The 18122-nt window shown below is 38.4% G+C and overlaps 2 long non-coding RNA genes across 2 annotated transcripts in view; both read left to right on the top strand.

The window, feature by feature from the left end:
• Nucleotides 1-5860: 5860 nt before the first annotated feature.
• On the top strand, nucleotides 5861-6582 carry LOC140509267 (uncharacterized). The gene is made up of 2 exons (XR_011968616.1): nucleotides 5861-5947; nucleotides 6410-6582. It is a non-coding gene; the product is annotated as an uncharacterized lncRNA (long non-coding RNA).
• Nucleotides 6583-14265: 7683 nt separating this feature from the next.
• The window catches only part of LOC140509266 (uncharacterized), a 38731-nt gene continuing 34874 nt past the window's right edge, over nucleotides 14266-18122 (top strand). The window contains exons 1-2 of the long non-coding RNA XR_011968615.1: nucleotides 14266-14346; nucleotides 15361-15408. This is a non-coding gene — a long non-coding RNA (uncharacterized lncRNA). The remainder of the gene's footprint in view (nucleotides 14347-15360; nucleotides 15409-18122) is intronic.

The raw sequence follows: 18122 nt of genomic DNA, 5'->3' as shown, positions 1-18122 counted from the left end.
TTCATAATTCATCATGTTGTTATTGCTCAGTTGTTTCAGTTGTGTATGACTCTTCACAATTGCGTTTGGGAGTGGTTTGCCATTTCCTTCTCCAGCTCATTTTACAGATGAGAAAACTGAGGAAAGCAGGGTTAACTGACTTGTCTAGTGTCACTCAGCTAGTAAGTGTCTGAGGCCAAATTTGAACTCGGGAAGATGTTTTCCTGCCCCTGTGTCAACTAGTTGTCCTAGTTGCCCATAATTTATGTGTTTATGAACAAATACTGATAAGAATTTTTGAGCTGTTGAACCTAGAAGTTTCCTCCAATGGTACACCTTGTAGTCCATCCACTTCTATTCATTTCAGTCATACTGAGGCAGTATTCCCTCTGGTGGTACTTGAGAAAGCTAGGTGGTACAGTAGAGACAGATCTGCCCTAAGAGTCAAGAGGCCCCAGCATCAAATCCTGCCTTGTATTTTTACTAGCTGTATGGCCCTAGGTAAGACACTTAAACTCCATCTCAACTATGAGAGGAGAGTAATAGCACTTACCTCACAGGTCTATTTTTTTTTTTTTTTTAGAATTTTTTAACGTTTTCTTAAATTTATTTATTTTTAGTTTTCAACATTCATTTTGACAAGATTTTGAGTTCCAAATTTTCTCCCCATCTCTCCCCCCCACCTCAAAACACCATGCATTCCAATTATCCCTTCCCCCAATCTGCTCTCCCTTCTATCACACCCTCTCCCTTCCTTTATCCCCATCTTTTCTCTTTTCATGTAGGGCAAAATAGATTTCTATACCCTATTACCTGTATTTCTTATTTCCCAGTTGCATGAAAAATAATTTTCAACATTTGTTCCTTAAACTTTGAGTTCCAACTTCTTTCCCTTTCTCCCTCCCCTCTGAGAAGGCAAGCAATTCAATATAGGCTATGTATGTGTAGGCTTGTTAAGACTTCCATGTTGTGAAAGAATAATTATAATATTTATATAATTAAATATATAAATAATTATAATAAATATAAATATAATAAATATATAAATAATTATATTTCCTTCCATTTTATCCTGCCCTCTATTTATTCTATTCTCTCTTTAGACTTTTTCCCTCACCTAAAGTGGTTACTTATTACCCTCTCCTCCCATTTGCCCTCTCTTCTATCATCCCCCCACCCCACTTATCACCTTCCCCCCTACTTTCCTGTAGTGTAAGATAGATTTTCATACCAAATTGAGTGTGCATGATTTTCCCTCCTTCAGCCAAATGTGATGAGAGTAAGCTTCACTTTTTCCTTATCACCTCTCCCTTTTCCCCTCCATTGAAAAATCTTTGTCTTGCCTCTTTTATGAGAGATAATTTGCCCCATTCTGTTTCTCCCTTTCTCTTCCCAATATATTCCTCTCTCACACCTTAATTTTATTCTTTTGAATACCATCCCTTCCTATTTAACTCACATGTGTGTGTGTGTATGCATGTATAATCCCTCTAACTACCCAAATACTGAGAAAAGTTTCAAGAGTTACAGATATTATCTTTTCATGTAGGAATGTAAACAGTTCAACTTTAGTAAGTCCCCTATGATTTCTCTTTCCTGTTTACCTTTTTATGCTTCCCTTGATTCTTCTGTTTTCAAGGTAAATTTTCTCTTCAGCTCTGGTTTTTTCATCAAGAATGATTGAGAGTTCTCTATTTCATTGAATGATCATTTTTTCCTCTGATGTATTGTACTCAGTTTTGCTGGGTAGGTGATTCTTGGTTTTAATCCTAGTTCCTTTGACTTCTAGAATATCATATTCCAAGCCCTAATGTAGAAGCTGCTAGATGTTGTGTTATCTTGATTGTACTCCCACAATACTTGAGTTATTTCTTTCTGGCTGCTTGCAATATTTTCTCCTTGACCTTGGAACTCTGGAATTTGGCTACAATATTCCTAGTTTTTCTTTTCAGATCTCTTTCAAGAGGTGATTGGTGGATTCTTTCAATATTTAGTTTACCCTCTGGTTCTAGAATATCAGGGCAGTTTTCCTTGATAATTTCTTGAAAGATGATGTGTAGGCTCTTTTTTTGATCATGGCTTTCAGGTAGTCCCATAATTTTTAAATTGCCTCTCCTGGATCTATTTTCCAGGTCAATTGTTTTTCCTATGATATATTTCACATTGTCTTCTATTTTTTCATTCTTTTGGTTTTGTTTTGTAATTTCTTGGTTTCTCATAAAGTCATTAGCTTCCATCTGCTCCATACTAATTTTTAAAGAACTATTTTCTTCAGTGAGCTTTTGAACCTTGTTTTCCATTTGTCTGATTCTGCTTTTTAAAGCATTCTCCTCCTCAGTGGCCTTTTGGGCCTCTTTTGCCATTTAAAGTAGTCTATTTTTAAAGGTGTTATTTTTTTCAGCATTTTTTGAGTCTCCTTTAGCAAGTTGTTGACTTGCTTTTCATGATTTTCTTGCATAGCTCTCACCCCAGGACCACTACTCAGGGCTGAGACTCAGATCACTGGTTCAATTCTCCTAGAGTTTTTAAGTTGAGGGTTCCAAAAATGGACACTGTTGCTTATGCCACCACCTAGTGCTGGGGCTAGGGGAGGACCCTGTTCCCTTCTCACCCAGGTGAAATAGCTTTCTCACTGACCTTCGAAGCTATCTTTGGCATTTGTGGGTTGAGAGATCTGGGAACCACAGCTGCTGCTGGGAATTTCACACCCAAGGCCTGCTCTGGTCCTGTTCCTGCTGGTGCCAAGCATCGAGGCTGGGTTGTGCTCTGTGGACTGTGCTCCACTCCACACCCTATGCGATAGAGCTTTCCTGTTGGTCTTCCAGGGTACCTCAGACTGGAAATCTCTTTCATTCTGTCATTTTGTGACTTCTGCTGCTCTAGAATTTGTTTAGAATCATTTTTACAGGTATTTTATAGGCTGTGGGGGAAGAGCTAGAATAGGTGTGTCTTTCTACTCTGCCATCTTGGCTCTGCCCCCACCTCAGAGGCTTATTGTGAGGATCAAATGATATAAGTTACATAAAGTCCATTGCAATTCTTAGCATACCATTTCAGGGTATCTTAAGTCTACTAAGACTTATAACTGTACTGAGAGTTTTGGGGACATCTTGTACAAGTGCTAGCTATTATTGCTACCATTCTTCCTGAACTACCATCTGAATTGGTGGGTTTCTTCCATCTCTGGAAGATGATTACTATTACTTCTTCAAGGTTCTAAGAAATAACCCTGGAAGTCACTACGGTTTTCAGTATTGTTGTCTGTGAGCCCCTACCACGTATTTCCTATAAATTATCCAGCTAGTATGTTCAAATAACTTTTAGGAAAGGAATTTACCAAGGTAGCATAAAAAACAGTGAGTACAAAACATTTTCTTCTATGACTTGGAACAAACTCTGCCACAAATAAAAAGGGGCCCAGGGAAAGAGTAGCCTTCAACTTAGGGGATGATAGTAGGCAGGCATATATGTAGAGCATATGTCCAGTCATAGAATAAACTAACAACTTCTGTTTTTTGGAAATGCTTTCTTACATCTATGGCTAAGATTCCTTTCTAGCTCAAGGGTTCACATACTTTGTATTTGCTTCCTTTTTTAGGTGACTATCTTTCTGCATCTGTGCCTCTGTTGGTCCTCCTGTTTCTACCCTCATAGTCTCCTATTGGTTCAGATTCTCCAATGACATGGTCAATGGGGAGCAGAGAAATCAGAGTTTAATACTCCCTCTCTAGGCTTGCTTTTTCCACCTCTCCCTCCCCAATGCTAGCTATTGGCATAAGCATAAGTATTGCCTCCTCAAAGTTCATTTTACTCTAGTCAGCCCCAAAAGCTTAACTGCTTTGCTATTGTATTGAAAACTGCTGAAATTCTGTTGTTTAAAGCCCCCAGAGGTATGGTCAGTTTGTTTAATTAGACAATCACACTATTAGAACCTTTTTTATCCAAACAAAGAGATTCATCTTTCATCAGGAACCAAAAGGTATAAACTATCCCAGGGATGAGGAACTTGTAGACTGGAGGACACTTGTAGCCCCCTACATCCTCAAGTATGGCCCTTTGGATTCAGTTAAAAGACTACACTTGAGGACCTAGAGGGCCACATGTGATCTAGGGGTCTCAGGTGCCCCACCCCTATTCAGAGACTTAAAACTTCATCAAGTCCTTATACCAATTATATTATAGTAATTGAAGTATTTGTATATAAGGGTAGAATTCCATCCCTTGTAACTATAATTAATCCTAATGGGCAGCTAGGTGGTATAGTGGATAGAGCACCAGTGCAGGAGTCAGGAGGACCTGAGTTCAAATCTCACCTCAGACACTTGACACTCACTAGCTGTGTGATCTTGAACAAGTCACTTAACCCCAATTGCCTCACCATAGGTCATCTCCAGTCATCAGTCATCCTGATGAATATATTGTCATTGGATTCAGATGGCTCTGGAGGAGAAGTGAGGCTGGTGACCTGCACAGCCCTTCCTCACTCAAAACAAAGTCAACTGCAAGTCATGTCATTATTTCTCTAAGGGCATGATCTTCTTCAGCAATGAAGGACCAACATACACAATTAATCCTAAATGTAGTCTGAAATATTTCTTCTGTGATCTCTGCCCCCAATATGGTTGGTACCATGCTTTAGCTGGAACAGAAGACTTCACAGAGGACTGATATGGACACCAGGAGCAATACCCCTCTATCCACTGACCTTTTTACCTAGTTGGATTCCACTCTTATTACTGAAAGCTCTTGTATCTAGGCTGGAACCTTCTTACTAAAGACAGGAAAAAATCTGATGTCATTCTTTAGAATGACTGAAACTCACTCATGCTAATGTGTTACTTTGTCCAGGCACTGTTATATTTTAAGGCTTTTATCTTTCATCAAGAAAAGTTTGCCATCCAGGAAGGAATTTCAGGCCTCACTGAGCAAGTGAATGAGATAATTATTGCAGCCAGGCCTTCTTGTTGCCCCTCAAATCTTATCACATTTAACCTGTTTTTATTATTTTAGAGCTCCTGGTGGGTCACAGTAAGTAAGGACAGCTAAGGTCTTTTTATCCCATATGCCCTCTTATATTTCTACCTTAGGAAAGGATTCTTATTTTCTTTGTACTGTGGAACATTCTGGTATATCTTACCACTCTGGTCAAGGCTTTTTCTACATTTTCTACATTTTTTTCTATATTTTTCAATATTTTTAATGCATAAAATAAAATATGCAGTATTATAAAGGAAAACATTTATATCAGTATTTATCTACATATACATATTACACAGTGTATCCATATATGTATACATATAAACATATGCACACCTAAATATGTGATAAATATGTATATATACATACACAAACATGCATATATGTATGCATGCATGCACACACATATGCACATACATATACACATAAAATAAGTTTCTAGAGCAGGATTAAGAATCTCTCATAGGCTATGTTTGCTAGAAGCTAATTTTCATAAACTGCTCATAATGGGAAAAACACAAAACCGCACTCATATCACTATATCTCCAATAAGAAATATCTGACTTTAGGGCTATACTACTAATCACACTTTCCTTACCCTAACTTGTACCCCTCCTCTAGACTCCCTTCTATGCTCTTCCCCTCCCCATTCTGCTTCAACCTAAGCTGGATTCATCCCATCACTCTAAATCTACCCGCTCTCTTCCCTTTCTTCTGCCATCAAACTCCCATATGCCCACAACCAAGGGCTTTCTTATTGCATCATCCCCCTACCCTGTACCAACATGCCTGGCCTAAGTCTCTTCCCCCCTCTCTAGGAATCTGGTGTTTGTTATGTCACAGCATGACAGTACACCCATGATGCTTAGGGCTAATTTCTAGTGCCTCAACATTTCTTGACCCAGCACATAGGAGACCAGGGTCAGGAAAAGGAAGCAGCAGGATCTGCTACTTCTCAAGAACGCCTCAAAAGAGCTGAGCCACTGAGGAGGTAAAATGGCATCAGATGAGTGGGGAACAAGGAAATTCAGGCCTCAGCCAATAAGAGGAGAATAACACAGTACCTTACAATTCAGGAAATCAAATTCAGGCCCTTTGTCTTTTAATAAGTATCACCATTAATGTTTGTAGCTTGAGATTTCAGCCAGACACTTAGCTTTTTGCTAGAAAATAGAGTGGTAAGGTCTGGGTTCAAGTCCCACCCTTGAAATATTTTGGCTGCATGGCCCTGGGCAAGTCATTTATCTTCTCAACCAATTAGGCAGCTCTCAAAGACTAATTAATGAATTTCATTTCATTATTATATAGAATGATGCTAGCTTATGCTCAGCTTTTCTTGTGTATTGTTCATAAACAAGTTGTTTTCTCACAAGAACAGCCAAAAAATTGGCAACAATCCTGCATACCTAACAATAAAATTCTAAAACTGGATTCAATGTTTGCTCACACCCAGCCAAGAAATATTAATATTGTATCTGCTGTGTCCAAGACCCCAGAATGGAGTATGAAGCTGGAGTATGAAGAAGGAAGACATGAAATGTTCTTCAACTTTATAATCTTGTTAAATAGACAAGGAAGAAATACATGAGAAATCAATCTATCAATACAAGAAAATAATAATGATTATTATTGTTAGTATTTTGTATGGTTCTTTAAGGTTTATACTATGCTTTACATACATTGGCTCACAAGGCACAACATACACGGATTAGGATGGATATGGAAGACTTCAAGAAGAAGATGGACCTTTAAGTGTGTCATGAGAGATAGAATAAACACAGGTGAAAAGCATAAAAGGCATGCTCTAGGTTTATGGGAAAGCAGTATGGACAAAGGCATGGAGACTGGGAAGAAAAAGATATATCCATTGTAAGGGAAGTCCTACTGTAGAAGGAGTGAAAATACCTCCATTCTATACTCACTTCTACTGCTAACAATCTCTGTGACCTGGGGAGTGGGAGATGGCGGGAGATGGAGTGGACTTTGAACCTTCCTGTTTCTTTCAGTTCCCTTTTCTATGAGATGTGGAATTTTGTTGTTGTCACTCAGTTGTTTAAGTCATGTCCAGTTGTTCACGATCCAATTTGGGGTTTTCTGGGCAGAGATCCTAGAGTGGTTTGCCATTTCCTTCTCCAGCTCATTTTACAGATGAGGAATTGAGGCAAACAACATTAAGTGACTTGCCCAGGGTTACACAACTAGTAAGTGTCTGTGGCTGGATTTGAACTCAGGTTTTCCTGACTCTAGGCACAGAGCTCTATACACTGTGCCACCTAGCTGCCCCACATCTGGGAGAGTTGTTCCCTAAAATTCTAATTATTCTGTGAATAGATAAATTTAGCTAAGTATTGAGTGACTTCTACTATATTTTTTAACAGGGTATCATAATCATAAGATCATTGATATAGAATGCACGTTACAGGTGACTAACTCAAGCCCCTCATTTTATAAAAGGGGAAACAAAGGCTCAGGTAAGTTAAAGACAGTCATCAGAGTCAGGATTTGAACCCAGGTTCTCTGACTGCAGCACCATTGTTCTTTCTATTCTATAATACTGTCTCCTACAAGTTGTACTGGGCGTGGTGGTTTGGTGTATAGAGTACGGGGCCTGGAGTCAGGAATATCTGAGTTCAAATCTGGCCACAGACACTTACTAGCTGTGTGACCCTGGGTAAGACACTTAACCCTGTTTGTTTCAGTTTCTTCATCTGTAAAATGAGCTAGAGAAGGACATGGCAAATCACTCCAGTATCTTTGCCAAGAAAATCCCAAATGGAGTCAGGAAGTGTTAGATATGACTGAAATACAACTGAACCACAACAAAAACAGCCTATAAGTTCCTCATATGGATCTGTATCTTCAGAGGTATTGTTAAGGATCATATTCTCAACAGACTGGTGGAACGTGTCTGAAATTCTTGCATCCAGGGAGACGGAGGCTGGTAGATTTCTTGGCCTCAGGAGTTCTGAGCTACAAAGGGCTAAAGTTGATCAAATCTATATACTAAATGAAGCACTGCTGTGGTAAAATCTGGGGAGAAAAGGTCCCCCAGATAGACTATAGAGGAGTGAACCATCCCTGTTTGAAAACGAAGCAAGTTAAAGCTTCATGACCTACCAGTGAAGAGATAAGCCTATGAGTGGTCACTATGAGTGGTCACAGTCTGGGAGAGAGATGGGGAGACCGAGTTGCAATATTATGTGTGTGTATAAATAATTAGGTATATATGTAAAATTATATATAATATATAATTATATATGTATATACACATGTGCATATATGTGTATATATGTGTGTATATAAGTATACATATATGTAAAGTAGGTTCGTAGCTATAAATACATACAAAATATGAGTATATATAAATATATATCTGTCTATACATTTATATTTGCATGTATATACACATATTTTTCATATGTATAAGATATAAATATACGTAAAATATGTATGCCTATATAAATATACATCAATAATATATGGTATGACATATAACATATGTAAATAATATAACATAATAGAATAGAATATATAAATATATATTTATACAGACATTTTCATATATACATTTATGTATGCACACCCAATTTATAATAGATATCTTTTTATAGATTTACATATTTATATTGTGTTAGAAATTTCTCTTCTCTCCTTGTCTTTCTTCCCCTTCCCATACTGACTCAGTGCATCTTAACACTATTGGTCAAATGCAAAAGATGTTGGGTTTTGCCTGTGAGCTTCAATACCCACATCTGCAATTTGGAGATGCTAATACATAGGATCATATATGTAGAGTTAGAAAGAACCATAAAGGTCATCTTAGAAATCATTTTACAAATGAAAAAACTGAGGCCCAAGTGACTTGCCCAAGGTCATACAGGCTCAAAAGTTGGGATTTGAATACAAGTCTTCTGATGCCAGAGTTAATTCTCTTTCCACTGAACTAGCTACTTCAAAGGACTAGAGTGAGAAAAGGGGTGGTAAACCCTAAAGCACCATAGAAATTGGAGTCATTAGTCCAAGGTCTTCTATATGCTTTTGTGCCTATGATGGAAATCATATTTTTCCCTCTCTTCCAACATGTTTTGTAAAAAAAGAAAGCCCATCGCAGTGCCTCCCCTTTGGCAGTTTTAATTTTGTTTTGTAATTAACAATGACTAGCTCTGGAATTCCACTGCGGTGTCTCTTGGTTTTGAATTTTCATCAAGTATTTTATGAAAAATTACACTCTTCTAAGGGACTGACATGGTTTGTTGCCATGGATAATTGTCTCTAAATAAACTCAGAGTAGTTAAGTGGCTATGAACAGATGGAAATAAAATCAATGGGAATTGACTATTGCACCTCTTAGCTCCCATTTGTCACCAAAAGCATCTCTTTCTCTCCCTCTGTCTCTCTGTCTCTGCCTCTGTTTCTGTCTCTCTCTCTGCATTTCTGTCTATACGTCTCTCTTTATCTGTTTGTCTCTACCTTTATTTCTGTCTCCATCTGTATCCTTTCTATCTCCTCTTCTGTGTGTTTGTCTATTCATCTCTGTCTCTATCTCTTTCTATTTCTGTGTTCTGTCTCTTTCTCTCTCTCTCTCTCTGTCTCCCTCCCACTCTCTCTCTCTCTCTTTCTCCTTTTCTTTTGCACCTAAAACTGTAGGCAGAATTTCCTCTGAGTGGTCTGCACATAACTGAGCTTCAAGGGAAAACGCACCTGACAACTTGGCCACATTCATGACCAGGAAACTAATTCCTATCCTCTGTACCCCATACACAGTCATCACAAAGGGATGCAGCTTTCCATATGTCTAATGTCCCTAATGAGACTTGCAGTTTGATATAGTAATATCAGGGAATTTTAACCAGCTTTGTTTATTACTGTTTCTATGACCTTGAGTAAATAAATTTAACCTATAGGGCCCTCAGTTTTTCTCATTTCTAACAAAAATATTGGACCAAATGACTGTTAAGGTCCCTTTCAATCCTAGAAACCAATTAAAAGTTTCATGTAGAAGGTTGTATTTGAGCTCTTCTTGAAAAGAGAAAAAGATTCTATGAAGCAGAGATGAGGAAGGAATACCTTCCAGTCCTGAGGAATAGTGTGCTCAGATACATGGAGACAGAAAATAGAAAGTAGGCCAATGTGGCTACAACATAGAATTCATGAAAGAGAAGAATGTACAGTAAACCTGGAAAAGCACACTGGAGTCAGACTATGAAAGGCTTTAGAAGACAGGCAGAATATTTTGTCTGCAAGGCAAGAGAAAAAGCAAACTCTGCAGTGTCTTGAGCATAGATGTGACATTGTCAGATCTGTGCTTTAGGAATAGCAATTTGGCAATTGCATGGAGGATGGATGGGAGAGAAGATAAACTGAAGGGAAGAAACCAATTAGAGGGCTATTATAGGCAAGAGATGATAAGAACCTGAATTAAGGTGTGTCAGTGGAGAAGAGGGGATGAATGTGACTTGGAAACTGACAAGACTTGGTAATTGATTGGATAGGGGTGGGGGTGGGGGAAGATTTGAGAATGATTCCAAAGTTGTGAACAAGGGTGACTACAGACACACTGGTGTTCTTCTTAGAATGAGGGGAGGTTTGAGGGAAAATAAAATGAGATTCGTTTTCAGACTAATTGGATTTGAGATGCCTTGAAAAAATAAGTGAAAAAAATCTCTTTTCTCCCTTTGGAATTTGTTTATGTATACATGTTATGCGCGTATACATGTATATGCATGTGTATATGTGTATGTGTATGTGTGTATCATGCACGTGTATGTGTGTGCATATATGTGTATATATGGATATAAGTATATATGTGTGTGTATATATACACTATATATATGTGGGTATAGGCACATATACATACATAGGGTATATTATATATACATATACATACATATATAGAATGTATATACATACATACATATATAGAATAAATATTTGGTAATTTACATCTATACTGGGTCTTGTAGGCAAGTCTCAGTTCTCTAGCCCCTAGATCCCCTCTTGTATGCTTTGCTAAGCATGGCATTCATAACTACAATCTCATTTCAAACTAGTTAAGGATGTCTTGGGTCATTGTTATTGTAGCTGATCCTTCCTTCAAAGAGGACCTGTGACATCATTCTTGGAGATAAAACAAGTAATTAGGTACTTGAGGGTAAGAGGGTTGTAAAGGACCTTAGATTATCATTGAGTTCTTTATCCAATTGAAGAAACCAAGCTTGGGTGCAATGAATTGCCTTACACAAATTAATACTAGAGTCTGATTTCTTGACTCCCAGTCCAGGGCTTTCCACTATTTTACCCCAGGCCCAAAGCCAAATGGTAGGGGACTCTCTCCTTATTGTTGGAGGTCAATACCCTGCACCTACGTGAAAGGGCAGTGCAGAGTTTGTGAGTGTGGGAGAGGAGAGCTCTTCAGTTGTCTTTGAGATGCTGATTCTCTTCAGACTTCTAGTACTTCATGCTTCCAGCTCCTAAAGAGAAGATGAACAATGACAATCCCACTTCAGGTTGCTGAAGTAAAAGACTCTGGGAGAAGCTAAATTGGAAGGAGCTAGTGGTCTCCATCATGTCCCTGACCCCAGGGTGCTACAGCAAAGACTTCAGGGAGCTCTCTCTTGGTTGAGCTGAGTTACCTCATTCCCAATGGGGGACCTCCTTCACTTGGTATTGTCTGGTATACATTCTTCTACCACACTTCCTCTGATTTCTGTTTTGTTACTGATGTGGATGAATGGATTTCTTGGTTAATTGCTATATATGTGTACATTGTGGAACTGGTGTCGGATGGGAAGGAAGTCAAGCCTTAGATATAAAACTTGGGGTCCTCCTTTTTCCACTAAAGAAACAGCAATCAGAGCTAGTTTGAACCTGCAAACCTCATCCCCTAGACTGATAATATTTAAGGGAGCAGATAGATATGACCCTAGCCCATCATCCCTTCTGAGAACACAGTGGCCACCTTTCAACCTCCACTTCCTGCTCAGGAATTAAAGTCTCCCTTGGAGAAGAGTGAGGAGAGAAGATGCTAGAAATGACTGTTTTGTCTCCCTTGGAGCCACACAAGACCACCTCCACGCTATATGTGTGAACACCTCTCACCACTAGATGAAAGCATGATTCTTCTCACTGGCAGACTAGCTAGCCATTCCCTCATCCTTTATCCTTGCCAACTTGGAAACACATTAGTAAAGGCACCAGTCAGTCAGTTGACAAGCATTTATTATGTGCTGAGGATACTAAGAATAAGGCAGCTAGGTGGTGCGAACGATAGAGAACTATGCTGAGCTAGATAGAGAACTAGAGAACTAGAATCAGAAGACTAATTTTCATGAGTTCAAACTGGCCTCAATAATAATAACCTGAATGACCCTGGGCAAATCTCTGAGAGAAGGGATTATTTCCCTCATATTAATAACCAATTAATATCCGGGCAGGAACAGGAAAGATCCAAGTTACCCCCCTTTTTATTTCCTTATTTAAAGTCCAGTCTTTATGAAGGACATTGTTGAAAGATGAGATTGCCCAAATCCTCTGGGTACATGCTTTTTACCCTACCCAACAAGAGGGCTTTACAAATCTAATCCAGGTAAATTCTGGCTCATTGTGTTCTACTCAGGAAGGACTGAGTGGATCCCTTTTGTTTAGATTGCCCAGGAGGGGGTGATCTGGGTGTAGAGATAGTCTCTTTGTGTATGAGTAACATGATCAGAATCATATACACAGCCCCTCAATAAAAGACGCCTCCCTCTGATTATAATATTCATTCTCTCATTAACTGTTAACCAATCATAGTTGATTTCCACCTGTTGGGAATACCCACTCTTCCAAAGGTGTACAAACATTAAGTGGCCTCCCAGATTTATCTTTGGTGCTTGAGAGTGCCACTGACATCTTATATTAGTTACTCACTAGCTACAATTAATAAAATGATTATTAATTACCCAGAAATTATGTTGCTCAGACTTTCATTTGTCACATCACTTAACCCTGCTTGCCCCAGTTCCACATGTGTAAAATGAGCTGGAGAAGACAATGGAAAACTACTCCAGTATCTTTGCCAAGAAAACCCCAAAAATGGGGTCATAAAGAGTCAGACAAGACTGAAATGACTAAAGAACAATACCAAGAATACAAAGAATGACAAAAAAGAAAACCAACAGTTCCTAGTCTCCAGCAGCTCACAGTGGAATGTAAATACATTTCCCAGAACTTAAGTACTTTTCTACAAAGAAACTCCACCCAGATCTCTTGCATTCTCTTCTTGTCTAGCAGTGCAGCATAAAAACTAATGTAACACCAGCAGGCTTTCTCTAGCTCATGTGTTGCCTGTGGAGAAAGACACATCATCTTATCAGAGGTATTTACAGCACCTACTGCCTTCCAGCCCCACAGATCAACTGTCCTGCCTTCCCAATTGTAGTAACAGGTGGAGTGGTTGAAAACAGAGCTTCATGGAGAGCAAGACTTGAGCAAGATCTTGGAAAATGGGTAGGTGGAATATAGTAAGAGCTCTGATTTTATTCTGGCCCTGCTAATCTCACCCCTTCATTCTTCTTGACTGACAACATCTCTCCTGAACTCAATTTCAGATCCTCTAAATCTGATTCCTGCTGACTACTCCTGGTGATGCCATAGATTCCATAGAGCCAGCATGAAAATTACTTGGGATAGTGTTTGTAGGCAAGGTTCTTTTTTCTCACTCCTAGGGGAAAGGATAGGGAAGGAGTGATGCTCCAGACCTTCAACTGAAGAAGGCAATTCCTTGATTATCTTAACAAGCAACAGAATATTAGTAGCAACAGCTGCTGCTGAGCTCTGTGGAGGATTGATCTAAAGCTAGATTTCTGGGTGGACTTGCATGTCCACCTTCTTCTGGTGATAACTAAACTGTTCACTGCTGGAAAGAATCATAGGAAAATAGAACTATCAAAAGTGACAACTGGTATGGAATCTAGAGCATATGTAATCTAATCCCTTCATTTTTACATAAGTGGAAACTCATGTCTAGAACAGGCAGATAACTTCTCTAAGATCCATGCAGTTACTATTGAGCTGCGGCTAAGATTCAGACCCAGGTTTTCCGAGCTCCAAAGTTGGGTACTTTCTTCTTCCTTCCTTATAGCATTTGTGGACCAAAACAAACACACTTAAGTAACATAGGATCATAGGTGCATATCTGGAAGGGACCTTAAAGGTTATATAGCCCAAACTCCTGCTTTGATAGATGAGGAAACTGAGGAAGATGAAGTTAAGTGACTTCACTTGCCTCAGGTCGTAGAGCTGCAATTTGAACCTATCTGACTCTTCCAGGGGTGGGGAACCTGCCTAGACCCAACACTCTTTCAACTACACCTCGATATGGTTCTACACATTCAGCTGTCTGAATAGAAGGTATGACTGGGCTGGGGCTCCTTTCGAATTACTCAAGTAGACACTGTTATCATTGCTTAATGTGGCTGACCACATTAGTAGTGCATTGAGATTCCTTTCTCTAAGAGTCCCAAGGAATCACAGACTTCAAAGGAATAAGCTTTCCACTATACCATGATGCCTTAATTAACCTCTTATGTCACTAGAACTGCTTAAGTAGGTTTCATTTATAAAATATAGACAACAACACCTGAAGTAAACTACTTCCCAGAGTTGTCATGAGTTTCAAATGGCAAAAAATGGTACATGCTTTTCAACATTTTAAAGTGTTATAAAAATGTCAGACATTAATATTACTGGGCAGAATGACATGATAGTTAGGTATTGTCTTAGCCCAGAAGAACTCAGTTCAAGTGTTTCTTCTTCTGATATATAATGATTGTATAACCTTGAGCAAGCCACTTGACCTGTCAGTGCTCTAAGTAATTCTTAAAGACTAAAGTTCCTTAGGAGGTGTTATTTAACCACATCTGACTCTTTATGATCCCATTTGGGGTTTTCTTGGCAAAGCTACTGGGGTTTTTTGCCATTTCCTTCTCCAGCACGTTTTAGAGATGAAGGAACTGAGGCAAAAAGGGTTGAGTGATTTGCCTAGGGTCACACAGTTTTGAACACAGGAAGTTGATGTTTCCTGACTCCAGACCCAGCTCTCTCTTCAATGTGTGACCTAGCTGCCCTCCCTGAGGTGGTACTGACCCACATTGGTAGAAGGAGTTTCATCACATGGAATTCCGTTCCCTGTACCAATGAAATAATAGACCCTCCCCTCCCTATTATTATTGAAACATCCTCACTAAATCATCACCTCTGCTTAGAGACCTACCATGATAAAGAGTTTACTAGCTCCTCAGGCAATTCATTCTACTTTTGGACTACTCCAATCAGTAGAAAGATGTTTTGTTTTGTTTTTCGTAAGATGAATTTTTATTTCACTATAATATCCACCCAGATCATAGTTCTGTCTCTCTATTACAGCTCTTCAAATATATGAAGACCACTGTTCATCTGCTGCCTTCATTCCAGGTAAGTCTTTTCTTCTCCAGAATAAATATGCACAGTTGTTTCAACAATCCTGGTATAGCATTGGTTTTAGTGCTTTAACTATCCTGATCATACTTCTCTGGATATGTGATGACTTGTCAACGTCCCTTATAAAAAATCTCCTTCTGAAGCTCCCATACAGACCTGGAAGTGGGCATCCAGATCACTAGCCTCCACCATAGACAACAAATGCAAATATCACTGCTGGGGAAAGCAATGGGAAAAGTGAGACAGCTAAGATTTTATCGGGAACCTGCTTGTGAAAGAAGGTTCATGGTAACAGATAATCAGAGATCCGAGAATCATAGATGTAAGGGTAGAAGGGACTTGCCCAAGTGTCACATGGGGAACAACAGAGACAGAATTTGAATCCAAGTCCTCTGACTTCAGAGCCAGTCCCTTTTCCACTGAAACATTCTGCCTCCTAAAGGTGATCATATCATCTTTTTGGGGGGGAGGGGTGGGCAGAAAGAAAAGGAAATTGGGGTTAAATGATTTGCCTAGCTTTACAGAACTAGCAAATGTCTGAGGCCAGATTTGAACTCAGGTCTGTCCTGACTCCAGGGCCAGTCCTCTATCCACTTCAGCACCTAACTGCCCCATCATCATATCATCTTAAATTGATCCTATAAATACTTTTCATGATCTCGTTTAACCTAGACTGCTGGTATATGGGCATTGAGTTCTAATCTTAGCCAAAAATCCCATGCTAAACAGAAGATATGTAGAGAATAAGAGAATGACTTTAAGTTCTAGGCATATTTTATGGTAGAGATAAAAAAAAATTTTCTTACTAAAATTCCTGAAGTCTGACAGGAAAATTCAATAGATGCCCTGCCCTAAATGTTATCATATACTTGTATTCATAAGCAGGATCCCAATAATATCTCCTTAACTGTCTCACATTTCTCAGTTATCTATGATTCCATCCCCATCCTTACCTTTACCCCTAAGCCTCCCAGACCTTTGGCCAGTTTTGGTTTTCCTGGAACAGCCTCTTGCTGACGATTAAGCCAAACTATTTGCTTCGCAGAGTTTCTACAGATGAATGGCTAGACAAAATCTGGACACCAAACTGTGCAATTTAATCAAAAGGATTAAATATTAAATTATTTTTGAGGAAATATTCTGAAAAAAGATATTTTCCCATTTTTGCTGTGATATTTTAAAAGATTTGAGAGACATAGTTTCCTGGTAATTTAACCATTTTATTAATAAGGTCAGCAGGTTATTAATAAAAGGATGGTCATTTGGCCATGTCTCTTAGACCAAAAGCCTCCAATGGCAGTAGAATCACAGTTTACATGCTCTTCAAAGAGTAGGATTTTCTGATGCATGTCTACTCAATTCTGATTGGTTAAGTAAATGAGAGGTGGGTTATGTTGGGGTATATGATGTAGATCACTCAAATCTTAGTCAAATAGACATCAATTTCCATAACACCTGACTTGATAATAGGGAGAATCAACATTTTTCTCAGACTTGTCTGAGCAAACATAATAAGCAGGAATATAATCATTAGCCTAAACTTAAATTTTCTTTTACTGTCTGACTAGATCTTGACCTGGGTAAATCTCTAAGAGAAATTTCTGACACTGGTTGATTTCTGGATGAGAAGGTAGAAAAGGGAAAAAACCTTGGTCCTAATATAATAATTAGTTATTAACTATAAGAGAGAAATATTAATTTCTCACATTGTCAAGGGATTTTTGTCTCATCTGTTACACCTACTCCCTTCTAAAATGAAATAGAGAAAATAGAAAAATATTTTATCATGAACATCTTTTTTATAAAGGTGAGTAAAATATTTAGGTGAAAATATTCTTATATTACTTTGTACTCCATTTAAGCTTTATTCTATTCATAACTATTCCTACATATCTGTGGCATTATATGGAATTTATATACACATTACATCTCTCTTTAAATAGCATGAGAGCAGAGACCATGTCTTAATTATGTTTTTGACTTCTCCAGTGTCAAGGACCTGCTTACACATAGTATATACTTAGTAAATTAATTTATACATAGTATGCTTAATAAATTGTTATTAAATGGATGGCTATTCAGCCATTTCTCTTGCAAATGTTTTTATTTAAAAATTTTTTGCAATAAGATATAAATATAAAACTATGTATAATATCATACTTTTATAATTGCCACATACTGTGAGCAAAAGTCATGAGAATTTCTGCTTACAGGAAATACTGTCATGCTCTTAAGCAGAAAGACAATTCTGCACATCTCTGCTTATTGATTTTCTTTTGTGGATTCTTGCTAGAAAAGTGGTGGATGTGCCCCTCTCTTCCTAAATCGTATTTTAAAGACTGGGAATAGAGTGGACACTGGTAGCAATCTCTACTTACTTCCATAAAGATTTCAAATAGAATTTAATGCCTGATTTACTCAAATGGCAAGACACAGAGGCCTAAGTAAAAGCAAAGCTTTGACATCAGAATGAAGTTACAACTTGACTGCTTCAAGGTCTGGAACCTTAAGATCCCCAAAAGAGTTGAAATAAATTATGCTTCCTTATTGAAAAGAAAGTGTTTGATACTCACCCCTTCCCTGATTCAAACTACCAACATGTATATTATTTGTGTCCATGAATTTTTGAAACTTATTTGAATCATCCTCCATGCAAATCCTACTTCACTTGTTGATGGTAATATGGAGGTGTCCAAAGATCATACCAA

The sequence above is a fragment of the Notamacropus eugenii genome, chromosome 5 (assembly GCF_028372415.1).
Source record: "Notamacropus eugenii isolate mMacEug1 chromosome 5, mMacEug1.pri_v2, whole genome shotgun sequence".
In the NCBI taxonomy this organism is placed as follows: domain Eukaryota; kingdom Metazoa; phylum Chordata; class Mammalia; order Diprotodontia; family Macropodidae; genus Notamacropus; species Notamacropus eugenii.
Note: the sequence above shows the minus strand (reverse complement) of the source record. Positions and strands in the feature narration are given on the sequence as shown.